Source organism: Sabethes cyaneus, chromosome 2 (assembly GCF_943734655.1).
Source record: "Sabethes cyaneus chromosome 2, idSabCyanKW18_F2, whole genome shotgun sequence".
Classification (NCBI taxonomy): Eukaryota; Metazoa; Arthropoda; class Insecta; order Diptera; family Culicidae; genus Sabethes; species Sabethes cyaneus.
In genome coordinates, this window is record NC_071354.1 from 62,427,564 (window position 1) to 62,439,903 (window position 12,340).

The following is a 12,340-nucleotide window of genomic DNA, read 5'->3' on the forward strand; positions in this document are numbered from 1 at the left end:
AAGGAAAAAGCGAAGAGAAAAGACGGAAAGTGGCAAAGAAAATCACAAAACTGAGTGAAAAACAAGTGCAAAAACAGAACTGAAAATAAGAAAAAATGCGACAAGAAAAACGAGGAAAGAGAGGAAAAAAAGAAAACCGACAGCAGTAAAAAACGGTACAGAAACAAAAATTGGGAAAACGAAAAAGAAAACAAGAACGGAAAAGAGGTAAAACGTGTGAGAGAGTGAGACAAAATATATCAACTCAAATGTGAGCCCTCGTGAGTGATTGGTAATAGCTGCTCGGGCTGCAATAACGAACGAGAACGACGGTCGTGGCTGTTAACTAAATAGCTACTCGCAAAGAATCACAATGCATAAATAAGTAAGAGCGAGAGTCCGAAAGGAATGTTTATGCCGGTATATTCGTTAGAACGAGTACGCCTGGGTGAGAAGTGCGGGCTTCGCAACACTGCTGCTAATGTGCTCTCATTTTCTGTTATTTTTTTTGTATTTTAGTTACAAGAGAAGAATCACAAATCTTCACAGTAGTTCAATCATTTATATAACCGTGTAAGCGCCCAAGCGACTGCAAAGGACGAAGTGCGGAATACAGAAAAACACTAAGGCGATATAACAATAGATCTAAATACCGATACCAGAGATAATAACCATATAGAATTGCTATTATTGCCCTTTGCATTGAAAGTTGGATTTTGAGCACATTTGTTCAGTCACACATTTTGTAGGTGAGAAAAGTTGCCAAAATTTCGTGGTAAAAACCCATGAAATCTTGGTTGATTCCTATTTGAATTCTAATGCTTACATAGAGTTGTTATCGACGCTACGAATAATATAAAAATAGTTTCTAAATACATAATTCCGCGCATAATTCATAATTTGAACAAATATGCAGCATATATGAAATAAATGAAAAATTAAATACTATTTGCTTTTCCTACAACTGGTACTGGCGCCACTGCTAAATCAAATGTCAGCTCAGATGGGAGAGTTGTAATGATGGGAAATGCCGATCAAAATAACGATTATTGATAAAGTTTTCTTATCGTTAATAATTAATAACGATAATATGACAGTATAAGCAAAAATACGTAAGAAATAGAACAAAAATGTTAAAATAATAACAAGCCAAGAAGAAGATTTCATTTTAAACCCTCCAATTTTCGATACTTTTCCGTGACGATAAAGTTTGATGGTATTATCGATATAAGATTACTAGCGATATTATCAGTAGCACACTTTTCATCACAGTTTTTAAGGTTGCACTTTATAACTGTGCAGTCCAATTGAGTGCGAAGAGCGCAATATATCAGTTTACAAACTTGTCGAGCTGAGCTTGCGATCGGCTACAGTCATCTAAGATGTAAGACACCCTACATCAAATTGCACCCCGGAAGAAACGCTGTAGAAAATTACCCAATTGACCGATCCTTTTCAAACTTTCAGACAATAAAATATAGCCCATTAGTAAGCTTTTGGCGTATTTATTTCATTCAACTTTAATACCATATCCGTATGCTCGCACCTTAAGGTTCTGTACAACATCTGGTTGCAGCATCTTCTGTACGGAAACCCACTTTTTCTTCATGTCTTCCTCCGATTTGACCTCCTTGGGATGCTTCTGTTTCGACAGCGTTTCTTCCGTGGGTGATGTGAGACACCCTTTATATCTGATACGGTCAAAAACTGTTAACTATCATACCCAAGCTCTTCGTCGAAACCCAACAGTAAACACGAATTGCTGGAACTGAAAAATGACGAAGAAAAACAACGATCCCACACTGCTACCAAGCGGAACCCACTATGCGGGTGAATTAAAAGGGAATTAGAAGAATCATATTCATAACGCAGCATTTTACCGCGCAAATCCTAGTTCAGCTTTACGTTAAGATGCACCGTATTACATACCCAATTCGATAAAATGTTGATCAAGTGGTTGCTTAGTACCTGTCTTCACTCTAACTTCGAAAACGTTTCAAAGACAGACAAATTAGGCCTTAAGTTTGTACCCATGCAAATCCAATCAAGATGATTCACCTACCGGCGATCTCAACTATGCTCATTGCTGTTTTGAGATGAAATCGCGCATCCATTAGTGCCAATATTCTCACTACTCTGACTCATCGCTAATAAACAAGTGCCGTGAAATTTTTTGGCACTCATCTTCGGAAGCTTGTAAAGCATCCGCTCACTTCGGCACGGTGTGGTGGCACTCTATAAATTGGCACAGGACAGGTTATAAATCTTGTTTAAATTGCGAACGATTAAGAAACCCGGAGGCAAACATCTTTATGAATTTACCTCCGTTGGTATGGTTTCGATAGAAAAGCTAATTTATCACCACTCCGTACAGCTATCCCCTCGATTGAATGCAGCGGGAAGTCTTTTAAATTAATGGAAACACGTCCCACTTTTCAACTTTGAATAGTTACACATTAATCATTCTCGAGCCATTATCAAAATCGGAAGTTTGCTTCTGGTGAATTTCACAACAGCAGTTTAGTCCTTTCTTATCCGGGCCCAATGAAGTAATATCCACATTTCAGATTCTATGCTTTTTTTCCGGATGGCTTGACAGCAACCACCCACGGAAAATTATTCCCATAGAAATTCTCCTACGCGTAAGTTTAAACGACGCTAACTTGAAACTTGAAGGAATCTGGTGCTCCACCCACGCACATTACGACGTAGGTACGTAACCGACAATGGAATTCGCTGTGCTGCCTGCCCGCCGGCGGGGGTAGGCATTTTAAGCCCAACGTCGTAAATTTAATCCGCGTCGTTTAAAGTGATAACGGGCAAACTATTTCCACTCTGTTACTCGCTATCCTTCTTCGCTCGCAGGCTTGATCCGCCGCCCTTCCGGAAGGATCCGAAGGGAGGCGGCATTTCGTGTGAGTGAAACTTACTCCATCTCCGGCGGATGTTTAATCCTCTACGCACTCCAGCAGCAGTAGACAGCACGGGAAAAGTTTCGTCTGTTTTTGGACTCTATTCGCTTTTCAAGTCAAGTATACTCTAATGACCCTTAAACGTATGGTAATCCCAGACAGTGGCTAATCTTCAAGATTGTTTAACAGGACACGCACAATCTAAACGCTTAATGATAATAAAGTTGCTCATTGTGAGCGTATCGATAGTGATATGTTTTATCGGGGTATTTTGAAAAACTTTAATGAGAAAAACTATGTTAATGAAGACACTTATTTGCGTTCCTTGCTCGCTCGTGAATAGTTACAGGAGAATTGGCCAACTTCGGGGTTATAAGCAGTTTCGCTTAATCCTCGTCTCCCGGAGAGTATTAGCTTCATCTAGAACCCATGTTGGAAAATAAAAGACTTTAATCCTGGCGATTATTTTTGTTGGGTGTAATAAAGAGTACACAAACCCTTTTCTCGTATCTAGAATAACGGCAACGATTACGGCTCACCTGGTACATTCGCTTGATGAGAACTTTTTTATAGTCTTCCGATTGCAAGTTGCAACCAGCCTATTGCTACTGTGCAGCTGACTGTCGCATATACGTCAGAAGGCAAATTTATGGTGCACGCACAGCCTGTGTAAACCGGTTGTGTTGATGTGCGTGGCTATTTATTTTGCCATATACGTATAGTGGAGAAGATTCGTCTATAACCGGAACGGAGAAAAAAAGAAGAACCTCCAACCATCGAGTAGGTATCGGGGGCACCATAAAATGGATTTATGGCACATTAAGTTATCAATTACGCGCATTAATTGAAAATAAAACTCACATAAGCTGTGCCAATGGAAAATTCTTCCGAGAAGGGATTACGCACGCATGAATTATTTCAGTGTTTATTCATTTGTGACGCGTTCGATGAAGACCAATGTTTATAGGCTTCTCGTGAATGGGACTTTATTTCATAGTGACAAAACATGATGCTTTGTCAGTTCTTATTCAACACGGCTACGAAACGAAGACAAATGGATTCATTTCAATTTTCCCTTCAAAAATACAAATTTCATCTCCTATTATCATCATCATCAATCAGAGCGTCATTTATAAATGACCCGCTCACTATCGGCGCCGTTTCCTACAGAACCCTTTCGCTCGTTAATTCGCTCCGGGCGCATAAACGGTGAGCATTTCTCTCAATTATGACTGCAATGTTGTCCCATCATCCTCATCATCATCAGCATCATCATCATGATATGCTGCCCGGCTTCCACAATCACACAAACTGTTCAGGTGAAAATTCGTGACTTCCGAAAGCATCCTGTATAATAAATGAGCGCAATTTTCGGCTCATGACAGTTTTGCTTGTGTTCTTTTTCAGTGCACTTGAAGTTCACAGCACGTGGTGTTCATTTGTACGTGTCAACTCTGCAAGATACTACTTTTCATGTGTGAAAATATTTTCGCTTTGTATGATGGGCTTTTATAGTTTGGTTTAAGTGCATCACAATTGTTTCTAATATTGCTTTGAATTTCATTGAATTGAACATATGTATTTCTTATTTTGCTTTGGCAACACAGTTTTTGAACGAATTTTATAGTGTGTTGAGCGTCATTACATTTGTATGTCATTTTGTCTTATTTTTGTCAATTTTGTATTGATTTTGAATCATTGTTGTATTATTATAAAGTCATTTTGATGTGCTACTGATATTATTTTAACACATTTTTGTCACTCTAAGCAAATTTTTAGGGGGCCATCCATATACCACGTGGACAGCTTAGAGGGGGGTAGGGGGTACGTGAATGTCCACGCTTGTCCACGGAAGGGGGGGAGGGGGTATAGAAAATGTCCACGTGGACAAGCGACATTTTTTGCAATAAATAGAACTTTCATTTGTGCCTTTTGAATTAACTAAAATTAGGTCACGACGCGTATTGTATTTTGCCTTACAATCAAATGCAGCTCGCCACGAAAAAGAAAATCCATTGACAACGTATTTGAAAAATAACTCATCTTCCTAAAATTTCACGAACCACAACGGAGAGGTCTTATGATGTGTTAAAGTCAGCGACCAAGCTAAGGTACTCTTGTTGAACAGGGGTTGAAGCAGATGAATCTTCAAGCGAATATCAAGCTGGAACAGACTTTCCTGTAGTCCATCATTTATTTCTAGTGGACAAGATCAGCATGGATAGAAGAACTAGATCTAGATAACATGCCTAGTTTAGCTTGCTTTTTTAATTTTTTTTTTTATTACAGAATAACGAAATGAAAACAGAATTGAGCACAGAATTTCACATAAGAAAAAAAATGTCCACGTGGACAAACAATGGAGGGGGGTGGGGGTTGAGTCGATGTCCACGCTTGTCCACAGAGGGGGAGGGGGGTGTTGAAAATTGGCATATTTGTGTCCAGAGGTGGGCACAATTCCGCTAATCCGCTAACAGCTAATTAGCTCAGCTAACATTTTGGTTAGCGGTTAGCGTTTCCGCTAATTTTTATAACCGTTAGCGTTTTTGTTAGCTTCCGCTAAATTTATGTACCGCTAAATAAACCGCTAACTTTTTTTTGGTAGAAGGAAAATTTGTGAGAAATATTGCACAGGCTTCGGTCGTAGGATTCCAAATTCCAAACTTCTGTACGTACTCTACCTGCCAAGAGCCGGGGGGCTTTTGCCGTATCAAGAATTCCTCTCCATTGTACTTTTGGGTCCTAGGCTACTCGTTTCCAATTTGTGACGCGTCTCGGCACATGCAAGTCGGCTTCAACCTGCCAAACCATCTAACTCGTTTGGCCCCTCTATTCCTGTTGCCGGTGGGGCTCTTGAAGAGAACGGATTTTACTGCACAGTCGTTCGGTATCCTTGCGATGTGGCCGGCTCACCGTAGTCTCCCAAATTTTTCCAAATAGTGACTACAACTCATGGTTCATACGCCTATGCCACTCCCCGCTATCCGTTTGTACTCCGCCAAAAATAGTCCGGAACATCTTTCGTTCAAATACGGCAAGTGCACTTCCGTAAACAAAGTTGCTGTCTCAAGTCCGTAGAGGACTACTTTTGTGCGCGGACTCAAATAAATCGATATTTAAAAACTTCGAGGTCTCTTACATTCACTGAAAACATCAAGGAAGATTTTTCGATTTTCTCGAACATCACTCGTTTTATAAATTCATAAGTATTGGGCCAAATTTCAACGCAATAAAGTTTTTACAACAACCAAGGAAAATTATTATCTACAAAATTTTTTTTTACAAATTTTCTACCTTCTGATTCTGATTCCTTTTATTCTGATTTCATTGCATTTTTACTTGAATTTTTTTTACTAGATGCGCCACTACTGGTATGCTTACCGGTAATGCTCAAGTGTAAACCCAACAATATGTAAGTAACTTTTTATTAAGCAATCCAGAGAAAATATTCTTTAGAAAGCTTTTACAAAAATTTTCACAGCGATGGAAAACTCCAATAAAAAATCGAGAAATCTATGTCATAGAACATGGAAATGTTTTGTACCCTTTTAATGTGATAATATGCTAAGCGATAATGTTCTTCAAGCATTTTTCATGAATGCAATTCTTTGCACGGAATTATCTCAGGTATTTTTTCTTAGAACTTTGAAATAAAAAATTTCTTTTATTGCCGAAATCAGCGCTTATCAAAGTAATGCCGATTCTACAGTGCTAGCAAATTTAGCTGTTAGCGGTTAGCGCTAGCTTCCGCTAAATTGTTGGTTGATTTAGCGGTTAGCGGTTATCGAAGCTAACGTTTTGATTTAGCGGATTAGCTGTTAGCGAAGCTAAAATTCCGGTTAGCGGTGCCCACCTCTGTTTGTGTCCACGTGGTATCTGAATGGCCCCTAGTATTATAATGATTGTCATTCATTTCTGTGCTATTTCGAAGAAATTTTTAGATCATCTGCGAATTTGTATTGCATCCTTTTTACATTTACTGTTGGCAATTTGTGTCTTTTTTGCGTCATTTTCAGCCATTTTGAGCCATTTTTGTACTAATTTGTGTCATTTTTACCATATTCCAACTTCAATGTTACTTTTGCATAGTTGGCGTGAGATTCGAAATAAAATTAAATGAATAATACTTTGACAAACTTGACGAGAGTCTCAAGCAATCTTCCGATGCCATTGCTTGAAACCACTGATTACGTCGCCGTGTTTTATGACATCCACTTGCTGATGGAATACACTAACCATTTTCGCTGCTGCTCGAAGTTTAGTACGGCTGACAGAACACATGGTCAGTAGTCCATATCGATCGTTGAACCAGGTGAAGACAGCACGAAAAAATTCTTCTTTCGAAACACTTGCACTACAGATTTTTCGTGCACCGGCAGCATAATTGATGATTTTCTGGAACTTGACAATCCACCTGAAATCCAAACACAGCACTGTGTACCATCTGATCCATCGTAGATCGAATCAGTTTGATGAACTTCCTGGAGAAACTGTTCTCGTTCATGATTTTCCATAGCTCTTTTCGGTCGATGGTGTCAAATGCGGCTTTGAAGTCAACTAAAAAATGGTGCGTGGAAATTCTGTATTTACGGCCTTTTTGGAGCATCTGCGTAGTCTAAATATTTGGTCCATTGTTGACCATCCTCGAAGCCGGCTTGATAAGTTCCCACGTATCTGTTCGCAATTGGAGATAGAACTTTCGCGTTTCCTGAGAACGATACAGCTGCTCCAACTCCGCATACTCTTGCTCCTGCAGAACATTTGGTTTCGCTGCATCTTCTCGTCTCTTAGTGTCTTCCACGTTCTGACTAGTGGTACTGCACATCTTGGTCGCCTAGGCAGCGTTCTCCTCATCCTTCACCGTCAAACATTCATCGTCAAACCAATCGTTCCGTTGATTCCGTGCCACGGGAGTGGAGCTCTACGCTACACTGCTAATGGCTGTTTCGATGATGTTCCAACAGTCTTCGAGAGGGGCTTCGTCCATCTCTTCCTCTTCTGGCAGTGCAGCTTCGATTGAGTGCACGTAGTTTGTGGTGATGTCTGGCTTTTGCCGGACGAGATTCAACTATTGCTGGCGTCGGTGCCGAATGTTGCTCACAACGGACAGTTTTGGGCGCACCTTACCCATCACTAGGTAGTGATCCGAGTAAACGTTAGCGCTTCGATAGGATCTGACGTCAATGATGTATGAGAAGTGTCGACAGTTGATCAAAACGTGGTCAATCTGTGATTCTGTTTGCTTTGGAGACCTCCAGGAGAACTTGTATAGGAGTCTATACTGGAAGAAGGTACTACGTACGGCGAAGTTCTTGAAGGCGACAAAGTGGATAAATCTTAGGTCCATTTCGTTGCTCAGCGGGTGTGCGCTGAACCCTCCAGTCAACGGTTTGTATTCCTCTTCCTGGCCTACTTGAGCATTAAAATCCCCGATGATGATCTTGATATGAGCATCTTCAGGAGCTGTTCGGGTTTTCCGAAGAGATGATGGAGGTCATCAATGACGGCAGCAACGGAATTTGGAAGAACTAACCGGCTTCTAACCGCCTCGAGTGCGCTACCTTGCATACTGTCTTGCAGCCGCTTCAAATTTAAGAAACGCCTGCGTAGAATACTCATAGCTGCCGATGAAGATAGGTCACAGCTCCGGTTCACCCTTGAAGATGGGTAGATTCTTGAATAGCGCTTGTCTAGCCGATATTTGTTCCATGGACAACGTATTTCGCTTCCTTTCCGACGTTTGTTGATTCTTCGGTAGCCGTGGCTTTTTCGATGACTGCTTCTTTTGCTTACCAGCCAACAGACGAGATAGCACTTCTCGTTCTTTACGAGACGGCTTAAACTTCTCTTGCGCTTCTTCCTCACTCACCGAATAACACTCGACCTTTTCGGATTCGTATTCGCTTGCTTCTTCGGACGAACTGCCGTCTTTTCATCCTACTCTTCGCTTATCTGCAAACTCGGGACCCTTTTCACCGAACTTTGGCCTAGACGGGCTCGATACCTGCGTTTTAGTAATGGGTACGGATGCCTTCCCACTTCGGTCTGCTTCTTCAGCCAAAATTTGACTTTCTGCTCGAAGGAAGGTCCATCTCCTTCCGCTTCTTTTCTGCCATCTACAACCACGCCACCAACAACAGTTTCTGCAATAGCCTTGTTCGCCTCTGCGAACTCGTCGAGCAACTCCCTGCGTCTATCTTGATATGCTTTCTCTTCAGCCGTTCCAGCATTTCGCGTTCTTCCTGCAACAAGCGCTCTTTCATCTCCCGTTCTTGCCTCAATTGTTTTTCTCGAAATGCCTTCTCCTGAAGTTCGCTTTTCCCGGAGTATCATCTTCTCCTCTATGGTCTTTTCTCTGGCACGCTGCTCTTTTACCAGTTCTTTCAGGGCATCTTCTAACGTTCCGCCATTCCCAGAAGTAGATCCACCATCGCTTTTCGGTTTCTGTCCAGCCGTTTTTCTGTTACCACTCTTCATGGCTTTTCGTCCTCTCGGAACTTGAAGCCTGTTGGCGCACTTGCCGCAACTCCAATCCTGGTCTTTCACCGATTCGGTAATGCCAGCACATGCATAGTGATTCCATTGCTGACACAAATCGCACTGCACCATGTCACAGACTAAGTTGGAAGCATCACGCAGTTGACAATCGTTTCCTTCGGCATCCACCTTTTGAGGTTAAATCACGGTGATATTTTTGATTTTGCTCGAACCGTTTAATGAAAATCAGCATATTCCTTCACAACTGATCAAACTGAATTTTCCAAGTGCAAGTCCAGTCCAAGAAAGTCCTATTCAAATCACATTTTGTACGATATTTACAAAAATACCTCTGGAGTTCCCCAAGGTTCTCATCTGGAGTTTCTCTTGTATGTTTTATTTGTGCTTTGTTTTGAACTTTGTGTTTTTTCTAACAAACTTTCTGTTATCAAGCAACTTAAATGATTTTGCTAGAAATTGAGATTGACTAACTGAATATATTTATTTTGTTAAAATAACCAGTTTCGAAAATTGCAAAATTTCAGTGGCGCGTTGATTTTATCCACCTATCATATCCATATGCACGATAAAATTTAATGCGCACATGCTGGAAACGAACTAAGACTGCTCAAAATTCATTATTTAGTCTATGGGATATTTTATTATGCTCGCTATAAACCAAACGTGCACACTGTACAAAACGCTAATTAGACCGGTTGTCCTCTACGGGCACGAAACGTGGACATTGCTAGAAGAGGACCTACGAGCACTCGGAGTTTTCGAACGGCGGGTGCTAAGAACCATCTTTGGCGGAGTGCAAGAGAACGGTGTATGGAGGCGAAGAATGAACCACGAGCTCGCGCGTCTCTACGGCGAACCAAGTATTCAGAAAGTGGTTAAAGCTGGACGGATACGTTGGGCAGGACATGTTGCTAGAATGCCGGACAACTATCCTGCAAAAATGGTTTTCGCATCAAATCCGGTAGGAACAAGACGAAGAGGGGCACAGCGAGCGAGGTGGCAAGACCAGGTGGAGCGAGATCTGGCGAGCACTGGGTGCCCGCGGAACTGGAGATCAGTTGCCATGGACCGAAACAGATGGAGAAATTATACTGCGCAGGCCTTGTCATAAGACGTTAGGCCAATTAAGGTAAGGTAAGGTAAGGATAAACCAAACGTTCAGAATGATCTGACAGTAAAATTTTAACCTTTTATGCTCACGGATATATTTTCAAGTTGACAAAGCAACCGAAATGATTTAGCGTAAAGCTTTATTAAATTATGGCAGAGGCTGTCAAGCAGCGATAACTTCATTGGTTTTATTGCTGCTTTCAGCAGAGTGTGATACGACTACTTGAGCTTATAACCTGATTCTTATTAAGGTTATGAAAACATTCCAAGGAGCGGACCACCTGGTCAGAAAGCAGTTATATTGGGGGCCCTGTAACCGCAAGGTTACCGAGTCTGCCTTGACAAGCGAGTAGTCATGGGTTCGAATCTTAGTAGAATCAGGCCATTCGATGTTAAGTGACATGGGTTTATTCTCAGGCCCCTCCACATCCTTCCTACTGCATTCTGCATTTACTAACAATGAAAGCCTCTTGCCAGGGCAAGTTATAAAAGTGGTACTTCCTTGAGGTGCGAATGAAGCCTCTTGTACAAGGGTAAATTATAGGTTGTACCGCTTCTTGGTTCTAGGAATGAGATTGGTAATGCATAAGTAGTCAGGAACACATACATACACACCCTCACTCTGTGCTAAACTTTGCTTTACCCACCATGAAGCCTTTAGCCGGGACTGGTTATAAGAATGATACTTGCTCGAGGTGCGAATGAAGCCTCTTGTCCAAGGACAAATTGTAACTAGTCTCCGCAATTCCTGGTTCTAGAGCTAGATTGGTTGAAAAGTAGTAAGAAGCGTAGAGGGAAAAGGGGGTGAAAACACACCGACACTTTAAGCACGGATAATAAGCAGTTCGCTCTCTCTATAGCGATACTGCAATAACAACGAAGTGCGAAACAACACCTGGATAAGATCACAATAGATCAAAATGCTGGTCGTAGTGATAATATCCACACACACAAAAAAGCAGTTTTATAGCGGGCATCAGAAAGTTCTGGTGGAGGTTATAGTTTTATTAGCGGATTTATGAAATTGGTCATGAAAACCACTACACGAACGTTATAAAACTTGGAATTGTTACTTGGGTTATGTGAGTGTAAACCTCATATCTTGATTGATATCCTGATATATTTATTACCTGTCATATTATTAGGACATCTCGGTTAAATACCATGCCGTTGCGAAGCGCGCTCTTGCGTGGCTAACACGCTTTCTTATTTTCCCATGTACTGCGACAAGTTTTTACGAGTGTGTATTTAAATATCAGCCACGATCCAGTAGTTGATACCGTCGCTCGCAAGGACCCGCACTCTTACTAGCGTCTGTAGGCGAGGACGTGGGGTGGTAGTTGGTTTCGTGAGCGGGCTGTGCAGATAGACTCTACAAAGCTGTGCGGTCGTAAGTGGGTAGGTAGCAGACTGTATGCAGACAGCACCAGCGGTTGTTTGTCGTACGCTTGCATCAGTGGAATAAGCTTCTCACACTCATTCGCGTAAGAGAGCGCATCGTTTACTTTTCACTCAATTTGCAACATTGCATTGCCGAGAGATTTAATGATTTTGTATTTTCACGGGCAAACAGTTTTTAGTTTTAAGAAAATATCGCATTGAGTTGAAATTTCACTTAATTGAACTTTTCTAATTGCTGTAAATGTTTGGGCCAGAGTTTAATAGTTTGCTTTATGATATTTCTTAGATTGGTATCGTAAATTCCTTCGTAGCACTCCAATTGAAATTATTCAATCATCTCAGACATATTGAAGACAGCAAATTTTCCCAGCAATACTTTGTCATTTTTTAACAATATCCAAGAAATTTTTAGAAACAGTTTCTGAAATAGAATAAACCCT

General features: G+C 41.2%; 1 protein-coding gene across 1 annotated transcript in view; it reads right to left on the minus strand.

Moving 5' to 3' along the window:
* LOC128738119 (heterogeneous nuclear ribonucleoprotein L) overlaps positions 1-12,340 on the minus strand; it is a 456,878-nt gene that overhangs the window by 125,303 nt on the left and 319,235 nt on the right. The gene's annotated exons all lie outside the window — the stretch shown is intronic.